General features: G+C 37.0%; 1 protein-coding gene across 2 annotated transcripts in view; it reads right to left on the bottom strand.

The window, feature by feature from the left end:
- STAC (SH3 and cysteine rich domain) overlaps positions 1 to 17,606 on the bottom strand; it is a 1,007,531-nt gene that overhangs the window by 572,992 nt on the left and 416,933 nt on the right. The gene's annotated exons all lie outside the window — the stretch shown is intronic.

Here is a 17,606-nt window from a genome sequence, read left to right on the forward strand (position 1 = left end):
CTAATGGCTGTTTAGTATATCATTATTTCTCTAGGAAGTGGTTCCATTGCAATTAGTACACTCAGTGATCACACTTTATTACATATTCAATGATTTATCTCATATGTATTCGACAACAAAACCTTTTTTGGCTATTATTTTTCAATGTAGGCATTTTTCATGCTTTTTTCAGGACTCAAGTTTGAGCCAGACTCCTACCCGCTCACATAACAGTGTGCTCCATTGGGCTGGCCCTCATTGTGTTGGATAGCCTGATGTCATAGAAAAAATAACACAGCTTCCAGGCATTGCTAAATATGCAAAACATTTCATTAATTATCACATTACTGAACGACCCTGAGCCCAGACTTAGTGATATAGCTGCACCTCTTCCCTCATTTTCCTCTCAGGAGGCCTCTTTCCATACACATTTCCTTGAACAAACTCCTTCTAGACAAACAACTAAAAAGCTGATCTATGTAAAGAATAGTAGTAATTTCTAAGGCCCAGTGACTGCTAGCACCAATAAATATTAAGGTGTCTTAACCTGCTATGCCCAGAACATATAGGAGATGCACTCACAGTCATAATAATGATTATCAAAATCATAAGCGTTCATTGGCTTATTTATTTAGCTGACTGAAAACAAGTACAAATAATTCGTGTAGCAAAAGTGAACATAAACATTTATATGTTTCATTTGCATCCTCACTATTACCTGATGTCTTTAAACAAACGTGTAGTTGGGTTTTTGTCATTGTTCTGTCCCACTTTAAAGATAAGTAGACATTCCAATGAGCTTATTCTGTTCATATTACTTTGATATCCTTAGAATGAGGGGGCAGTGGGGAATACCCTTGGGACCACTAGTAACAGTCTAAGATATTGACTTAAGAAAGACATCTATGTAAGGACGGAGAACATATGCTTTAAAAGTAAATTTATTAAAAGTTGGAGCACCAATCTACAACTTACAAGACATGCCCTGTCCCGGTCTTTTTACTCCAGCATTGGTCCTCTCCAAGTCCCACTTAACAGAATCTGGAACTCAGGGAACATGCATCGAATGAAAAAGGAGCTACGAAAGTAAACACTACATAACACTATATAATATACAATGTACATAATTATAAAGCTATAACAAAACGTAATAAAAGAAAGTATAAATAAATATTATGCAAACTATAAGTGTCAGAAGACACAACACATCTTCCCTTTTCTATGAATAGCAAAACTCACATCCCACAGGTACACCCTATACATCTCTTTCATACACATATTTCTCCAAACAATTGGGTCTGACACTTGCCCTTCTGTTACATCTTTCCTTTTGTTCTTCAGCAGGAACATCTTCAACTTCCTTCTGTTCCTCTACCGGAACCCCCTAAGCTTCATTCACAACCACTTCACCCACCTCGACATAATCTGCACCCTGTCCTCTCTTTGCATGCTATTGCCATTGCTTATGCATTCTTCCTCCCTGTGCACATTATTACCCTCTACAACTACAACATCCACCTCCCTGCTCCCATTAACCACATCCTTAAAAATGAACACAGTGTCTGGTAATAACTCCACACCCCTTAAACCTTTCTTGTAAAACTGCTGTTAATCTTGAGAACAGCAATTCTTCTAAGGTTCCAAACCTTTCCATCACTCAAAAGAACTACATTATGTAACACTTTAGATTATGAAAAAATTGACTCTCTCCTTTTGTTACTTTCCATGGCTCTTGTAGACAAATGCTTCCTAATATTTCTGATTATTGATAATCCCCTTTCTGACCTCATCAAAAGATACATTAAGATCAGCAGTGTACAATAACCACTCTAGATTGCATGTTTTCCTTGGCACCCTCCCTCTCATTACTTCAACAGGAGACATTTAAGGTGCTTCATGGATGGTGGTTCTATAGGGCCACACCGTTTTAAAAACTTGGATCTCCCATTCTTCACCACTCTTACAAGCTAATTGTATGGCATTCTTCAATACTTTGGTAAATCTCTTAATCGTGCCATTCCCATTAGGTTTATATACAGGTGTGGTTCTATGCTTCACACATATTCTCTCACAATACTTCTTGGTTACATTTGACATAAATTGTACCCCATTATCACTGATAGTTTGAACCTGTAACCATCTATCCACAAATGTTTTGTCCATAAAATTCAACACCACAACAGAATCTATTTTCTCTACAATTTTGATAACTGGGCATCTTGAAAATATACCAATCATTGCAATAATATCCTTTGAGGGTGTGCCAATAGGACCCATAATATCTATAGCCACCTTGTGCCAATGGTTTCTCTGGAATGATTGGTTCACACATTTCGGTTCTAAAAGTCATTAAAGATTTGTCAGGATTGGCACACACCATACAATCCCTCACCATTCTATCCACATTCATGTCCACCAGTAACACTTCTTAACTCTTTGTTTAGTTTTCACAATGCCACAATGATCTTCATGGCACAATTGCATGATGCTGTCTCTAAGTGTGAATGGAGCAATCACTCTATCACCACTGAAAATTGTTCCGTAAACTACTGACAATTCATTCTAGAGTTCCCAGAAGTGTTTTAAGTTTTTAGAAACTTTAGATTTACTTGGTCAACCTTGCACCACCCACTAAATAAGTTATTACAAATCCCTATCCATTGCATATTCATCCTTGTCTGGTGGCTTAGTGGACTAATGCATCCACTGTAGGGGCCTGTGTTTGACCTCATGGTCACAGGTTTAAATACTGATGATTCAACTTAGCCTTACACCCTTCAGAGGTCAATACAATGAGTACCATTGAGATGGGTAACAATAAACATCTGTATTCAGTGAATGTGCACTTTACACATACACCTTATCTCTCCATGCCTCTTCTTTCATACAGGAGACACCTTCATCATGAATTAATGCAACTTGTAACTCATCCAGTTCATTCTTGTCACACTCCTGAATATCTGCTGGCATGCTAGATAAAAAATCAGCCAGAACATTGGATTTTCCCGGTACATACAAAATCACTTAAAGGAAATCTTGTAAGTAAATCAACAATCTTGCAATCCTAGCCGACGCCTTATTATGACTGTCCGTGGTTAACAGTGTAACCAGGGGTTTGTGGTTCATCCAAAGTATGCATAGCTTGCCTGAAACAAAAGGTCAGAAATGTTCCATGTCCCTTACACATCCAAGAGTTTCTTTCTCCATTACTGAGGATTTTTCTTCAATAGGTGACAACAAACTGGAAACAAATGCAATTATGGCTTCTTTTCCATCCTCATCAATTTGTGACAAAACAGCACCCAACCCCTTATTGCTGCCGTCCATTGTAACCACATTCTTAAGATTAGGGTCAAAGCAACTTAACACAGGCACTTCTACAATAGCATTGGTTATGTGTTATGTATATAAATTCCATCTTGCATTCATCTGACAATAAGAATTTACCTTTAATTCTAAGCAATTCTCTAATATTGTACACCCTGCTTCAAAATCCTTTCACAAATGCTTGAAGGATGTGGAGCATTTTAGATGGCCTACACCAACTTAGGTTTTGTGGCTACTCCTTCACCACACAGAACGTGCCCAAGATAAGTCACTGCTTGCACACCCAACTTGTACTTGGAATGCTCTACTGTTAAACCATTCTCCCCCAAAATACTTAGAACCTCCTTCAAAACCTTGTTGTGCTCTGACCTATCTCTGCCAAAAAGGAAAATGTCATTTTGGAAGCACCTTACTCTAGAGTGCTTTCTAAACAGTTGATCACAAGTCTTTGGAAGATGGCCGCTGTCAAAGCCAAACTGAAAGGCATCCTCTTATATTGAAAACGCCCAGTGGGAGTAATAAATGCTGTGTACTGCTTGCTCTCCTCCTTCATCCAAATCTGGTGATGTGCTGTTGACAAATCTATGATAGAAAACCACTTAGCATCCTTTATCAGATCAAGTATTTCCAAAATCTTCAGTAGGGGAAATGTATCGACCACATTATGGCTATTCAAGTGGCACACATTCTCTGCCTAGTCACAACCATGGGAGGAATCCACTAAGAGGATTCAATTGGCTCTATTATATCTGCACTAACCAATTTATCTAACTCTTTTTCTACCTCTTCCCTATAGAGAATAGGAATATTTCTCACTTTATGTATTTTAGGACAGGCATTAGTTTTTAAAACAGGTGCCTCAAATCAGTAAATGCCAGTCATGAGCTGCCAGTAGCTCGCTGATACCTTCAGTGTAACTCGCAGCTTTAAGTTCATTTTTTTAAAAGCACAGGGTCACATTTGTCTTTTAAGTTTAGGGAAGGCTGTGTTTATTTTTCATTATTATCTTCAGGCTGCAGCTAGCAGGGCCTGATAATGAGTAGTGCTGGAGCCAGTATAACCCAGGGCACAGAGGTGAATAACTGAAGCACAGATGTATTTAACTGTTAAATAAGTCTTTGTCAACCCAATAATGGAGTGTGAGAAGGAAATTATGTTTCTGAATGCTTTTAAATGGTAGAAAACTAAAAGGAAAAGTTACTTTAATGATTAAGTAAACTCTACATTTTAATTTTCTCCCATTTCAAAGTGTGCTTTTACAAAAAGCAGATCCCTTGTTCCCAGTAGCCAGTAAACGCTGTGCCATATTTGTAACTGAAAAATACAATCCTCTTTTTTAAAAGTGAGAAATTTAAAGTGCTGAAAAATATATCTATGAAACATTAGTAGCATTAGCAAAATATTTAATTGAATTAAATATATCAATTACAATAAAAAACCAAACATTTAAAAGAAGAATTATGAATCATATAACATTCTAATAATTAACAACTTGCTAGAATAGTCAATACAACACTTTGTAATAAAAGGATTCTGTAAGTTCCCACAATGGTCTCTGGTGTCTGTTCAGATTCAGACATTTACCACTGTATCACAATATTCTTTACTTCTATTTCTATTTTAAAAATTAAAGTGCGAATGTGCTGATTAGGCAGAATATATGCATCTGATTTACCATTAGAGATTCTATACATTCACCTCCCTGGTGTGAATGTAATGTAATTTCTATTCTTTTTCCTCCATTTATTTACATATATTATTTAACCTTTTGCCATTATTATAATATTTTTCTGCTCAAGCTATAATTTCATAGCTATATTAAAGTGCTAATGTACCAAACGGGCACAATTGTTCATCCTTCTACCTCTGTATTGTGTTCTTTTAATTCACGTTATTACTTTTGCCAATATACTAAAGTGTAAAATACATGATATTCTCAAAGTTATACAATTTAAATTTCTATTTTCTGATGATAAAATCTGTGTTGCTTCCCACTATATGTGGCATTTACGCTGATAATGCTTTATATGCATGATCTAAAAACATTATCATCCTTATTATTGCACTGTCTTTGTTAAGCCTAAAGCAGTATCTGACGGCCTCAGCAGTTGTTTGTAATTTAGTAATTTTAAGCAAGGATGGTGAGTATATCCTCTGTATGGGCAACAGCTTAGAGCAGGTACGTATTAGTTGTGAAAGAGACTCAATGGTAGCTCCACAGAAACGGCAATCTGGTCTGGCTTTAAGTGCCTGGTTCCGTTCAAACTCCCAAATTGATAAATAAAATAGTTTAAATCTTAATATGTTATTTTTATGTAGCCGGGTAGGTTTCATTGTAAATGTTCTTCACTCTGTACAGTATGAGTATCGATTACTAAAGTAAAAGGTCTAACTTCCACTGCTTAGTAGTGAGAAATATTGTGTATTCAGTTTTTTCGCACAGATCAGTTCATTTGCCCCATCTCCTGTGTGTCAGGCAAATTGTAAGATCCTAATCCCATCAATTTACTGTACAATTCTGTATCTCTGTATTTCGATCTCCCTTACTCTTCAAATATTATATGTTTTAATGAAGATGAGTCAGCCTTGGCACAAACCAAATATGTAATTCAAACAGCTTTTATTGTGCAATAGTACCAGGGATTTTAGACCGAGTCCCAATCTCATGATACAGTGTGGGGTTGCCTGTCGTAGTTGTAATAAAGTGTGTACACATTTCATAAAACATTTCTCAACGTTGAAGATGACCTTCTTACTCATTATTGGGGAAGCAAATAATAAATATGGGACTAATTTCATATGCAATGCTTTAAGTGATGGGCTAATCACTTTCCCTCCAAACATTTTCATAAATCTTGAAATTGATTTAATAATGACAGTTGATTTTGAATTTTTACTAGCCGAATTACTTGCCCAGGATAACTTATTATCAAAAATCACTCCAAGGTTATCGTATTGCTCCACTACTTCAATTGATGTTTCTCCTAGTGTCTACTGTTTAGGTTTTATCGGCTGTCCAAAGGTCACAATTTGTGTTTTGGACATATTGGCCATCAATCCATAAGCTGAATTGTAAGTGTAAAATTGTTTCAATTGATGCTAGAGTTCTTGCAGGGACAGAGACAAGATCATCAGTGTACGCTAGATATGGTGTTTTTACATCTCCTAATTTTGGTGCGATACCCATATCGGATTCTAGTGCCATATGGAGAGAAAATAACAATGGTGAGAGAACACAACCTTGCCTGAGGCCATTTTATATACCAATGTTTGTTGATAACATATTATCAAGTGTTAATTTGACCTGAAGGAACGTTTCCAAATGTAATCCGATAATAAAGTTCAGAAGATTCAGGTCAACTCCCCAAGTTATAAGCTTACTCCATAGCCTTTGTCGATTTACCTTATCAAACGTTGTGGAGTAATCCACCAAACAGGCATATAGTGTTGTTTTCTGCAAGCATGCTTTTTTTCCTAATAGAGCCTGTGAAATTATGTTGTCAATTGTTTAACACCCGGAGCGAAATCCAGTTTGTGTTGTTAGTCTTAATGATTTTTTTCTCTGCCCATAGCCTCAATTTGATTTGATGATGTTTTACAAACACTTTCCCTTCAAAGCCTATAATACAATTAATCTGTTACTGGACGGATCATATTTTGGACCTCGCTCTTATATAGGGTGCGCAATAGCTCCTTTCCAGGAGGATGGTATCTTCCCAAACTTGATTACCTGTAAAAATAGGCGTTCTAACAACATACTTCAAAGGTTTGTATATAGATTGACCAGATCTATGGGGACATCATTTGGTCCTGATGCCTTGGATGAGCTTGCACTTTTTATTAGTTCTGTTAGTTCTTCCTTTGTTATATCTCGAAATATTCCATCAACTTTATATAATTACAAGTATTAGTTGACTTATACAGGACTTTGATGTAAATTTCCCACTTATCATTTGGGATAAACAGTTCATCTGGCTGCCTATATGAGATGGTACCATGTCCTATCAGAGACCTATATGCTCGTTCATTCCTGGTTAATATAGCATGATACAATTTTGCGTAACCATTGTTTTCACTATCCAGCTTTATTTTGTAATTTCTGTTCTTAAAGTTTCTCCTTAGGTCTTGTGGCCTCAGATTACGTTCATTAGATATTGTAAGTTTTAGTGCATGTCGTACCATCTTCTGGTAATCTCTCTTGGATTCAGTAAATTCCTGAGTATTGGGTGTAAATACAGGTTTGGTTTGCGGTTTCTGCAATTTCGCCACAAAAGTCGATAATACATTCTTTGCTATAGATTGCCAAACAGTGCTCAAGTCATCCCCAATTTCCAACAGTGCCATATCTTTTTTAACACTTGATTTCATGATTCCTTCCAGATTGGACACCTTCTCTTTCAGCGCATTGTTCCAAATAAGCTTCTTCCCATTCACAGCAGTCAGCCTGCCACTATTGGCCGTTATATGGGTCTCACAATGATCATGCTCACCTAAACTAGGCCCCCAGTTTCTGATAAATCAGCTATCAACATACTGTCCCAATAGACAACTTCGTTCCCTGACTGCATATCAGTTACAGGTACCACAAACAAAGACAGTGTCCTGGGAAGACAGGCGTTTTGTGGTGACAGCAGCGAGATTTTGGAATGAGCTGCCATTGCAGATCGTTCATGCCAATCACTGTTCCACTTTCGCAAGCTGATAAAAACATGGCTGTTCAACCAATAAGCTAGCCTATGACTCTGCTTAGTCCACAGCGCCGAGACGCCCAAGGGCATTTGATCGCGCTTTATAAGTTTCAAAAATAAATAAATGCTTTAAAACATTTTATTTTAATTTTTTTATCAAGTGGATTTCCAGCATTACAATTGATGAATAATAAAAAAGAGAAAAACAACACAATTACATAGAACATCTTTTGTCCAATGGAACAGTCAATGTATTAATACATAGATAAAGTGCTAGCGCGATGAAGATAAAATGCTAACAATAGAATCCAAAATAAAGAGCAAATATCAAATAAATATGGGAAAGAGCAGCAGCCGTTGTCATTTACATCGATAGCAGCAACTTACTTTACTTCAGATTTAAATCAAATTGATAAAGTGCATATTAGTTAAAAAGGTTAGTTTCCATCTACACAACATGCCGCCTACATAGTATAAAAGCTTTAAGACCATAGGAGGTGTGAGTGTCGTCAAACATTTTGAAATAAATTGTTAGAAAACCCTGACCAGGTTGCTACGAATCTACAGAGGGACCTTATGCATTATTCATATGCTTCCTCCCTGATATTTGTCTTAGCCATCTTCTCTTGCCAATGCTGAATCGAAGGTTACTTATCAGACTTCCAATTCTGAAGAATTAGGAACTTAGCCACTGCCATGGCTACAGAGCAAAAATATTGCTAATACTTTGACAAGTGCTGAACCTCTATTGGGCACCCAAATGGAACAAAATTAAGAGAAGGGATACTATGAACTGCTAGTGCTAACGATTGATTCATCCTTTGAAATACATCAGACCAGAATTGGTGTAAATTGCGAGAATTACAAAAATGTGGTTCTAAGACCTTATCTCTAGATCACCGCATCTAAATCAATACTCTGAGGAAGCCGGGAACATCTGATTCAATCTTTTCGGCTTATAGTAGGTTAGCCATCTTGACAAAAAGGCCCTTCTTTTATAGTTGGCAGCTTGCAGCGCTCTATGTCCTATTTCGCATAAAGATTGCCATTCTTTTTTGCTGACACTGCACCGGGTTTCTTTTAATATTTTAGAAATAAGTTATTAATCACTTTCTGTTTTCCGCAACTGCGCTAGGAAAGAATACCAATTACCGACTCCACTTAGGCCCTGAACACATAGTAGGCTTAAGATCCTAGAAGCTGCATTATTGGTCAACACATAATTTGTTTTTCAAAAGCTTGATATTTGATTAAAGCTAAATGAAAGACCTAAACTTAGTGCCCAGCTGCTGGAACAATGACTCGCTGGGAATCGTATTTGATATATTAATGAAATCCCCCAAGCATTCAAAACCCACCTCCTTCCATAATTGCAAAGACCCCAAGAACGCTGCAAGCCAAAAGCCTGTCATTCACTGATTTTTTAATATAAGTCATATCTAGGAATTTTATTTAATTAAAAAAATACTTGTAGGCGACAAACTAAATCAGATATTGTCTTGTGTCTCAATTTTTTGGGCAATTGCGGGGAATGAAGAAGCATGTGTAGTTGAATTGCACTCTCAGCCAACATAGTATTTAGCATAACATTATCAAATTTAGATGCTATCATTGGAAGCTGAACCAAAAAACTCAATAATGCTGCCTGATTATACAGCTCGAAATTATGGAGGACGAGCCCCCCTGAGTTGAATCTAATTGTAAAATTGCTAACAAAGTTCTAGGCTGTTTTTTTTTCCCAAATAAAATTCCGAATTAATTTATGTAGCTCAATAAAATATGATTTAGGAATTTTTATGAGGACGTGAATAAACAAAAATAAAAAAATGTGTAAAATTGACATTTTAACTAGAGATACACGACCTATTAAAGTAAAAGGAAGAAGAGACCATCTGTCTAATAACCTCTTAGCTTTTTTAAGTGTACTTCCATTATTTAGCATAAATAGTTTGTCATAATGTTTACAAATAAGCCTAAATATCTAATAGGTTTGGAAACAGCCTGTTGAGGAAGAAAAGGAAGCGATACTGAAGGAGCATTAAACCTGAGCACCTCAGTCTGATTTAACGTGTACCCACCTATTCGTGTAAAAGCAGATATTTCATCGAATGCATTGAGGATATTAGATGGCACTGTTGATAAGTAAAGAATGATTTCATCTGCAAATAATGTAATCATTGGCATGGCTGCTACCAGAGTCACAATCTGGAGATTTTTATGAATTTTTATTGCCAAAAGTTTTATAGAAAGCGAGAATAAAAGAGGGTACAGCATACATCTCTGTCTAGTCCCAAGCCGGATCCTAACTACACCTGCCTCATCTTTATTTATCAGAATTTTTGCATCTGAACCTATATAAAGCTCTTTTAACATTTTAACCAACTGCTCAGGGAGATCAAACTTTAACAATATAAAATACAAAGCCTACCAATCAACAAGGTCAAATGCTTTTTCTGCCTCAAGCATTAAGTTTGCTGCCTTTACCTTGTTGACTGACAGGTAATCAAATGCTTGCTTCAAGAAATATGTGTTAGAGGCCGTAGATCTATGAGGTATAAAACCTGTCTGATCCAGATGGACCACCAGTTGTGCAAACGGAGCCAACCTTCATGCCCAAATTGCCATGAAAATCTACGTTTAATTGACTTATGGCTCGACATGAGTCAGTAACACTAGAATCCTTATCTCTCTTAAGAAAAAAACCCACCACCGCTTCCTTGAAGTTTTTAGATATAGACTCAATGTGTTTATCATATTATAAAATTTTGTGAGGCAGGGCAGAAGCAGGGGCTCAAAGGTCTCAAAAACTTCAACGGGGATGCCATCATTACCTGGGGCTTTTGCATTACCTATATAATTTTTAATACATTACTAACTTCGATTCGTGAGTTAAGTTTATTGAGGGAGTCGCTCATGTTCTTTGAGATAGAGGACAATTCTAAAGATTCAAAATATTGTATAAGTGAAGATAGAGTAATTTCCTGCATCTCCTCATAATTTGTTTTGAAATGTCGTAGCAAAACCTTAGCAATTTTACCCTTTATATGTACAACTGTACTCGTAATCGGATCTCTTATCTGAGTGACTGTATTTTGACTATTCTGAAATTTTGAAGCCCTGGCCATATGTCGTCCTGTGTGTATGAATCTCCTCATATAGTTTTTGTTTATAAGCCTTACTCCCCTTGATTGCCTGTAGATTAAAAAACTGCCTCAGCCTGTCTTTAGCGGCTGCTAGGTCTTGAAAGGAAACTGCTTTTTGAGATTCAGAAATAGTCATCTTTAAGTTAGCGCTAGCTTTTTAGACCGCTAACAGCAAAAAAAGTATCTCTTGGGATCGTAGTTTATTCACTGCGGATGTATAAGCTATTACCTGGCCTCTGAAGGGTGCTTTAAAAGCCTCCCGCACAGAAAACACAGGAGCAGAATTCTCATTGACTTCAAAGAAATGCTTGATGAAATGCTGCATTACAGCAATCCACTCCACATCTTAGAGGAGGGATTTATCAAAATACCACCGCTTGATATTTCTAGACCGTGTTTCATTCATCTGAATTCTAATGGAAATAACTGAGTGATCAGAATGGAGTTAGAAATAATCTCAGACTCCACTCTGAATAGCAGATTGTCAATAAAGAAAAAATCTATTTGGGAGGCGGTCTTGTACCTAGAGGAATAACAAGTATAATGTAACTGCCCTGGATGACTTTGACGACAAGGATCCAGCAAGGTAAAATCTTGTTTCATCCTGTTGATCAACTTAGTTGATTTAGGTTTTAATTGCTTCTTAGCTAGATTAGAATTGTCTAGACGGACATCCTGAATAAAGTTGGCATCTCCATCCAAGTTATAGAATCCTCAGAAACAACCAATAAGTCATAGATTTGGAGCAAAGCCCAAGTTTCATCGAATATAGGACCATAATAATTCAAGAGATCAAACACTCCACCTTTAAAGTTAATTTTTAAATAAATCCATCGGCTGAGCATCGAGCCAAAATGTTGGTACTTGACAGTTGCAGTTATTAGAAAATATATTAGCCACTCCATGAACAGACATGTTTGCAGAAGCAAAATAAGCTTGATTCTACCCCTTAGGAAGAAATAATTTAGGGTTATTTGACTTAAAATGAGTTTCCTGCAGGAACAAAGCCTGTGTAGAAAAGGAAACCAACCAAGTCAGCATTGTGCTCGCTTTTCTTGAATTCAACAATCCATTCACGTTACACAAAATAATTTTGATGGTATCCATTTGTTCAAGGAATAACAACTTTCATTGCACAAAAGACACATGAGCTTAAATATTGAAACAGAAAAAAAGAAACACACCTATGTATAATAAAAAATTAATTCGATACACTTGTTTTTTTTTCTGCTACCCCATCCCAGTCCATCCCAACCCCCACCCAACCCACCCTGCCCATCCACATGGCGGGTGTAGCCCTTGCAACATCCCACGTGGAATTCCTGTCTGAAGGATGCCATGGAATTGCATCCTGGCCTGTCAGAAACGCCTCCTCACAACCACTACCCCGATCCCCCGCCAGCACCCCTGGAAAGGCGCAAAGGGCGCAGCCCCCACAGAGGAAAAAGAAAAAGTAAAAGAGAGAAAAAAAACAAAAGAAAAAGGAGAAAAAACTATCACGTTTTCCATCCACTCCGAGGACTTGACAATTATGCAGGCAAATGGAGTTCCTCTTCATCAGCCACCAAGGGCTAAATATCCACAAACTATCCTGGTTAACTTTCCGGACTTCCAAGAACACTTTCTTACAAGGGCAATCCAGCAGAAAATGTTTACAGTCCTGCAAAATGTCTCCTTGAAGATTTTATCTGACCTTTCCATTACTTCAGCTAGGTATAGAAAGGCATTTCAACAATTAGCCTTCGAATTTTGAAGAATTGGCTCACAAGCCTCCTTAGTTCATCCACAAAACTTAAGTTTCTTTGGATAGGACAATTCAAGATCTTTAATGTTCTTTCAGAAGCCCAGGATTTCCAAAAATCAATTAGAAACTAAAGACGTAGGTAGGATTTGCATTAACCCTTTTCACAATGATCATGCTTAACATTAATAACTAATCTTTGAGGATCATGATCACTTTAGCGTACTTTTAGCACAGATGAAAGTAGGAGTAATGCATAAATGTGTAGTCTACAGTAGAGGAAGCCATGAACACTCGATAAGTTGATGTGGCTGGTTGATCTTCTGCTAGCCTTCCATTTAAGATTATGTCTCCTGAATCTGTCATTAAATAATATGTGAGCTAGGTTAAGGTACTATTTTTGTGGGGGTTATTTTGTAAAGGAACTTTGGGTTGTGGAATAATATAGCTCATATCTGGTTCCTCACTGCTTACAGTTTTAATAACAAGAGGCAGTAAAGTTGGATTAAAGTCCCCAGTTATAATAACCAAAAATTGTTCGGGCGCAACCATTATTTGCTATAATTCATCTGGTATTGTCCGAGATCTACACTTGTTTTTCACTAGTTGAGGAGGAAATTATAGCAATCAATCAATCAGGCGTTTATTAAGCGCTACTACTCACCCGTGAGGGTCTCAAGGCGCTAGGGTGGGGGAGATGATGATCAAAATCTTTGTAGAGTTTTAATTTGTTAAAAGAACTGGTAACATATTTTGAAGGTGGTTTTATTTTTTCACTTGTTAATCATAGTTTAATAATTATTGATATTGTCAAACTTCCCCTTGGCGTTCTCAAAGCATTCTTCTTTTGCTATAATTTCATGTGTTGTATAATTTGTTATGGTTACATTTGCAGATTGCCAAGTTTCCTGTAATCATATGACACAATGTTCTTGTGTAAACCTGGAATTTTTTTCCCCTGCTTTTTTTAGTTGTCGATCAACGCCCACAATAAAATGGAGAAATCAATATGCTGTGCTTCCATTACATCATTTTCATTAGGAGCACCTTTTTGTCATGTATCGATAGTGTATCACTCATGGATTCAAAGGCTCTATAACTGATTGAGCATTAGCCTCTGTTTTCTCCGCAGTGATTTGAAAATGTTATAATCTAATGCTGTCTTTAGGGCCTTTATAAGATCGTACCACTGCCATACTGCGGGCCCGCCCGCATTATTATGAGTGTGGCAGTCAGACCGCTACATGACTGCTGCGACTGCCGGGTATCAAGGATCCAGCTGCGGTTGCCCAGTGGTCAGGAGCACTACTATGCTGGCGGTTCTGCTGCACCACTGTCAAGCATATTAAGAGTTGCCTGTCCGCCATCCTTTTCATGGAGATGAGTCTGGCATGAAAATGGTGGCGGGAAGGCAACACCTGCTGCTACTGGTCCTGGCAGTGAATGCATGGGGGCACAGGTAGTCCCCCCTGGTTTGGCCCCCCCAGATCCTGCACAGTGTGGCATACATGCAGGCAGGAAGGTGTAGTCGGCGCTTTGAGAGTGTCGGTCTGCATGTTTGGCTCTTCTATGAGCCTAAAACACCCTTGCAGGAGCGCTTGCCAACTAGGATTTAACTTCGAATCTGGGGTGCAGTCACAACAAGACTTTGGCGGTCCTGCAGCGGACAGCACGTTGCACCGTCTGCTGAAGGACCGTTGAAGTGGTAATAAGGCTCTTAATATTTTTAGCTACTTTCAATAAAGCTAACTAACTCTTAATGTTTTATGAAGCATGTTTCTTCACTCTAAATTCCTCCCATTTAAACAAATGGCTGTATTTTTCTGTTCTAAATATAACAATAAATCTACAGGCCACTGGCACCAAGGTGGATAGTGTTTGTGAATATGACACTTGGAAATGGAATCAAATTCAAATGAGTGTGATGGCATCCATAAGAACAGAAAGGTAACTCTTCAGTTTAATTTCCTCTCATTTCAAAGTGTTGCCTTCACACACAGCAGGCATCTTGCTCCCAGAACGTTTTGTGCACTCTACATTTCTCCCATTTAAAAAAATGTTTATGTATATTGCCCCTAGTCAAAGAATTTTGTTCAAACCATAGTATCTGGTTCTAAGGATATTCGGCTTAAAGTCAATGTAGCTGGGATTGAGGGCGTTTTGTAAAAATGTGCAAGTTGCTTAGCCTTCAGTTGCTCACAATGATTTTCACTGATCAGAAGTAACTCTCACTACAGAAAATGTGGGAGACCCCTGCTGTAGAGCATGTGGTATTGTGAGATTCCTGGGGGGTATTAATAACCCCAAATATTGTGGTACTCATAAAGAGGCACAGGCCATATTCTATTATGACAGGTGCCTCAAGGAATCCGATAATTTCTGATTCCAATTTTTTTTTTGTGTTATCATTTTTTATTGACATTTTGAAAAAATTTCATCATAAGAACGATAAAGGTAATAATATCTTATAATTTGAATGATATGAATAAATATACTGACTATATAGAAAAGAAAAAGAGAAAATTCATATATGATAAATAATATGCACCAATAAATAACACTTACAACTATAAAGATACATAGTAAGGTATACAGTTAAATAAATATAGTGTGAAAAACGTTAAATGTTTAAATAATGCAAGGAACATATATAAGAGATATAAAAGTCTTAAAAAATCAATCATAGGTTAACTCAATGGATATATAGATTGAGTATATAGATTAAATATCATATATAGCTACAAATATAGAAAATAGTAACATGACAAATCTCAGCTCTCGAAGAGTGATTCATTTGTAAAATCAAAAATTGTAAAATATATCAAGAAAGAAACAGTGAATAGGGTATAGCAAAATAGTTGATATAAGGACTAACAAAGAATATCTATAGAAGTTATACGGAGAGAGATGAGAAATGAGATGTCAATAAGATATAGTAAGAATATTAGTATAGGAGAAGATTTGAAAAAAGAGAATAATAAGATAATAGAGTAATAAATTAATAAAACCACACAAGTATAAGTTAATATAATAATAGGAAAGCATGAGAACCAGGTGTGGCAAGAGGAAAGGGGGAGGAAGAAAGAAAATATATTGTTAAATGCCAGATCAAGGGGTATTAGTATCTACTCTTGGAGTGTTATCATCAATATCCGTGCCACTATTCAGGGTCAGGAAAGGTGACCAAACACGAAGAAATATGTCAGTTTGATTTTGAAGATTATAAATTATTCTCTCATGTGATGCTGTTTGGAACATAGTTGTCAACCATTCTTCTTGCGAAGGAGGGGATGGAGATTTCCAATGGCGTAGAATACATATTTTTGCTGTGGCCATTGCTGTGTGAAAAATACAACATTGGGGTTTGGTGAGTTTTGGAGATAACTGAAGTTCCTTTAGGATAATTTCAGCAGGAGTGAACGGAAGATGTAAAAGCATGATAGAAGGTAAGATTTTTCCCACATATGCCCAGAAAGGTTGAATCAATGGACTCTCACTTATAATGTGTGTTGAGACACAGTTGGTGTTATCACATCTCCAGCAATTGGCATGAGAAATTAAACCAGCTTTCTTTAATCTTGATGGAGACCAATGCTAATCATGAAGAATCTTAAATAGACAAAATTTAAGTTGAGCTTCACGAGTTCCTTTGTCTAGATTCTCCATTATTGTCTCCCGTGCATCAGCAGTATAAGAAATTGAAAGTCGTGACTGCCATTTAAATTGTAATGTCTGTGTTAGAGGTTGTAAAAAAGATGTGTTGTAAAAACTCTGTATAAACCAGATATCACTCCTTTATGTTTGCCCCAGGTATTTAGGTATGATACTATCTGTGAATTTGAAAGCACCGGTGAAGGTGAACCTAATTATTTTTCCAAACATTGGTTGAGCTGATCATATTTTAGGGATTGATGCGATGGAAGACCAAATTCTTCTTGTATTTGTGTGAATTTTTTTAAGTCACCATTATAAAACATTTGATCTTATGTTTAAATACCTGCTGCTTCCCACAATGGCCATGATAATACCTTATTATTAATCCAAACACCGGAATTATTCCATATGTGTCCCTTTTCATGAATATGGGAGTTTCAACCTAATAAACGGTGCGCTCTTTGCCATGATTTGGACATGGCTGGTAGGATTGGGTTTGTGGGTTTTGTACGTGCAATTTTAGTGCCATAAAGTGCAGAAATATTAGAGCCCTAAGATAGAATATGGCATTCTAAATGGACCCACTGCGGAACATCAGGGACTCCCGGTAACATATATGATAAAATGAGAAATCTGCAATGCTAAGTTAAAATGTTTAATGGATGGAAGACTCATACCTCCAGAAGAATGGTGAGCCTTTAATTTTGTCACGGCCAAACGAGGTTTCCTTGAGCCCCATATAAAAGTTTTTATTTTAAAATATATAAGTCTCAAAGTTAACAAAGGAATATGGAGAGGAAGCATACCAAAGGTATATAGAAAATGAGGAAGTGTAAACATTTTAACAGCTTGAACTCTACCCCACATGGAAAGATTCAAAATGTTCCACTTATTAGTGCCATAAAGTGCAGAAATATTAGAGCCCTAAGATAGAATATGGCATTCTAAATGGACCCATTGCGGAACATCAGGGACTCCCGGTAACATATAAGTTAAAATGTTTAATGGATGGAAGACTCATACCTCCAGAAGAATGGTGAGCCTTTAATTTTGTCACGGCCAAACGAGGTTTCC

Source organism: Lissotriton helveticus, chromosome 4_1 (assembly GCF_964261635.1).
Source record: "Lissotriton helveticus chromosome 4_1, aLisHel1.1, whole genome shotgun sequence".
Lineage (NCBI taxonomy): Eukaryota > Metazoa > Chordata > Amphibia > Caudata > Salamandridae > Lissotriton > Lissotriton helveticus.